Here is a 3,899-nt window from a genome sequence, read left to right as displayed (position 1 = left end):
TGCACCAATGGCGACGCCGATCAACGTCGCCCCCCCTCGCGCACGTTAGCACAGCCTCCTTCATCGCCCCGCCTCCCTTCGCCGGCGCGCGGCGGCGCCGGAATCGACGCCGAAGAAGGCGCGCGCCGTCGTTCCCGGCGCAACGGCTGGAGACCAGGCGATCGTTCTCATTCTCCCCCTGCTCGCTCCCCGGATCGTCATCGCCGGTCGTCCGCCCTCGCCGTCTCCCGGCTCCACACGATTTCGCTCCGAAGTTCGTCGATCGTGTCTGTCGAGCTCAGTGATCCGGCATTACGTGGAATTTGGCGCTGCGGATGGCTTAAAGCTTTTTCCAGGTGATCCGTGGCCGGTTCGGTTTTCACGGTACCGGAGCCGAATGCGGAAGCCTTTTGGCGGGCCAAGGAGAGTCCTTTACGCGGAGCCAATGATTGATTGCATTGTCGCTGTCAAGATAGCCTTTTTGAAGTGTTCGTCGGATTCACTTTGCGTTCGTTATGTTGCGGATGATGATTTCCACTTTAGTTTCTTTTTTGGCCTAACCAAAGGAAGGTGGGGGGAAAAGGGGGATGGGCGGAAGAGTGGATTTTTTCTTAGGTGGTGATTGATGATACAATTGAATTTAGTAGCGTGGGTCGAGACCCTTTCTTCCGGGCTAAGTTTCGACAGGCGGTTTCTTGCACATGTTACTCGTTCTGCCCTCTTGTTGTAATGTGATGTGAGCTGTGTTGTGGGAATCCAGAGCATATCTTTTGTTCGATGCGATCGTTTGTGTCGGTGGTGATTGTACCGTGAAGTTGTCTTCGCACTAGAAATCGAAGTAAAGTTGCATTCTTGACGGTCAATTCCAGTTTCATTTTCCTTTTGTTGAATGCAGATGGCATTGCAGGCAGCTTCTTTGGATAAAAATATGTGAAGAATTCGGATGGTGAACTCTCGAGGGGTTGTTCTTTGTTGCCTTGTTATTGCGGTGCTAGAGTTTGATACTGAGCTTTCTTAACACGCAATGATTAGAAAAAGGCTTGACCCACTAGGGAGATCTCATGTGCCAGCTGTAATGTTAAAGTCAGCTGCAGATTAAGGATTAGCTAATCTCTCCTTCTCCTTTGCATTAAGTTTTCCTTTTTTTATCAGTAGGTGAGAGCATTCCTAATTACGCACATCACCCATAATGTACTTTTTCATGTTATTCAGCTGCCTAATGGAACTGGGCTTCTTTCGTCAAATTAGGTAGATTGGCCCTCACTTAGCAATGCCAATATTGCATAGAAAACTCCAGAAGGTGAGAAGCCTGAGTTTGCAACGTGTCGAACACTTTTATGCTCTGGCCCGGCAGGACCTCTTTGCGTTAACATAAGAGTCGTAAGTTGAGGATCCTCTGTGGTCTTGGCTGATCTCATCTGCGAATGCACTAATTTCTTGCTTTCTTTCTCACTTTTAACCTTTACTTCTAAGTACCACCAACAAATCAATCTTTTGACCTTTGGCAAGTTTGGCAGAAGGAATTGTTTTTTTTTTCATTTATTTAATTTGACTAAGGCATAAAACCAGCTTATTGAACAACTCTTTTGAAAGATCTGCTGAAGTGGAGTGTATTGTTGGATAGACTAGGTCTAGCAACTAGCGAGTCGTGTTTAATTAATACTTGGTTGATTGGTGTCCATTGTCCAATTGCTTATCCAAATTGTTTCTTCACACTTTCTATCAGTTTGTGTTGTGGTATTATCTCTTTTGACTCTCTTTTTGTATCTAATTTGACAAAACACTTATGTGAGTGTTTATCTCAGACTAAAAACTGTTATTTTAGCATTGTTTTTCATGCTCATTTTCCATTTGCTTCATGGCAGTTTTGCATGCATTGACTTTCTATATCTTTGGAAATTTTCAGAACTATAGGTGGCACGATATGCTTCAGACAGTGGAAAAGGTAAAGATGCTCTCAACACTGTTGGTCAATGTCTCAGGTACTTCATTTGAGACTTTGGTGATATATATATTTAATTCGAGTTGGGTAAAGGTAATGACCCTCCTGTTTTTACTGTAATGTCGAAGTCAAAGCTGTTTCCCAGTGAGTTCTTACTTGTTTATATTTTAGGACGCGGTGAGCCATGCTTGATAAAGATTATTTTGGAATGCTTTTGCTTGCTTGTCATCATCATATCCAGTACGCAGGAGATGATGATGACTGAATTTTCTAATGGGTCATTAATCAGATTTATTGCTGTAATGATTATCTTGACATAGATTAAAGAAGATTGAAATCTTAAAATTCTGGGGATACGAAATTCTTTTGTGGGTTGCAAACAAGCATATGCCACCAAATTCTCTTTCCGGTGAGATGATATTTGTAGAAAAATAGCATCTTCATATCCTCCTTCATTTATCAATTACTCCTTAAACTTTTCTTGCTTGAAATGTGTTAAGGCAAAGCTTCATTTGGGAAAAGATTTCTAAAAGCCTGTGAGAAGCTTTGTTCTGCTGAGTTTTCATCACCACAGAAGATGCTCCCATATTCCCCTGAAAATGAAATACTCGATTCTGGATAAACATTTGGTGCCTTAGTTGAGACTTAAGACTGCACTACATGGGTTAAAACCAAGTTTGGAGGGAATGCATATTCATCACTCAAGCATCTCTCACCTTTTCAACTTGTCCTTATGTAACTTCAAATGTTATATGATCATCTACAAACAATAAGAGTGTCATTTTGAGAGAGCTGATTTTTTTTTTTTCTTGTAGAGCATTGAAAGAACTTGATTCCTTGCCTCTCCATGCATCAAGAAATGAACCGGATGGCTTGGTAAAATCCATGATAGCCAAGACAGGTATTGCAGTTGATGCATCAGATAGGTATCGCTTTATCTCTTTTCTGTTCAAAAGCATGCGCGCACATCTATATGCTTTTGCTCGTTTCTGTTTAATCGCACGTGCCTTTGTCTCTTGAAACATGTTATTCTCCTTGCTAGTGACGGTTTATTTCGAGGGTTCAGATTATTAGTATGCTTTTAAATGGTTAATTCTGAATTTTCAGTTCTTCCATTTACGGTGTCCTCCAAAGTGTTCCCCAAGACGTGTTGGACAGAGGCAAGGCTGCAGCAGATCCATATAGGATTCCAGAAGACACTAAGCCTGAAATACGAGACCCTGAAATCAAGCAGCTGGAATCACCGTGTTTTCCTTTCCTCAGCACGATGGGAACCTGCCTCTGATATGATCAAATTCAACTAGACCTCCAAACTCTTACTCGCCGGATTATACAGTTTAGGAAATGGGGAGTTCCTCGGTTTTATGGTATTTCGGCGTACCATTCTAGATTCAAATCATATCAAGTCGGATGAGCGGTTCTTAGTTCGGGCCTTTCGTGTTGGAACACAATGATTTGGCGTTTCTCATGTGAAACTGCATCATGCTTTGGTTAAAAAAGCGCAACATCTCACGGGCGACTCTTGTCATACCCTCGTTCCCGGAAGAAGGGTGGTAGACGGAGTCCGTGTTATAGCATCATCACTCGATTGACCATCAATGGGATCGGGGTCCTCTGGCGCATTCAAGCATATCGCATCAAATCTTGAAGACTGTCATAAGCTAAGATGACAAGTTCAAAAGAATATGCAGTGTTGTGTCTCTTCACCGTCACACGATGCGACAATAGAATTCCTCGTGTTCTACACGGGATTTGGCTAGGGCAAGCTCTGGTGACCGTCTTTTCGGGCATAAAATCATCTGCAATATTATTGTTAGGGTAGAGTACGGAAGGCCTCGTCAAGAGAAAGCGATTAGGCAGCAATCATTGTCTTTTTTCAAATGCGTAGACCAATTTGTCTTCCCTAGTTACAAGAAAGATGCATTTGCCAACCTCGCACATGCCCTAATCATGGAGAACATACCTCGAAACACGCATT

General features: G+C 42.9%; 1 long non-coding RNA gene across 2 annotated transcripts; it reads left to right on the top strand.

Annotated features, from left to right (window-relative positions):
* On the top strand, positions 1-3,350 carry LOC104436347. 2 transcript variants are annotated; one of them, XR_724029.3, is made up of 4 exons: positions 1-1,359; positions 1,886-1,924; positions 2,737-2,847; positions 3,029-3,350. It is a non-coding gene; the product is annotated as an uncharacterized LOC104436347 (long non-coding RNA). The 2 variants fall into 2 exon arrangements; XR_005550039.1 differs by having other exon boundaries at positions 1,886-1,961.
* The last annotated feature ends 549 nt before the right edge of the window (positions 3,351-3,899 follow it).

Source organism: Eucalyptus grandis, chromosome 3 (assembly GCF_016545825.1).
Source record: "Eucalyptus grandis isolate ANBG69807.140 chromosome 3, ASM1654582v1, whole genome shotgun sequence".
Lineage (NCBI taxonomy): Eukaryota > Viridiplantae > Streptophyta > Magnoliopsida > Myrtales > Myrtaceae > Eucalyptus > Eucalyptus grandis.
Note: the sequence above shows the minus strand (reverse complement) of the source record. Positions and strands in the feature narration are given on the sequence as shown.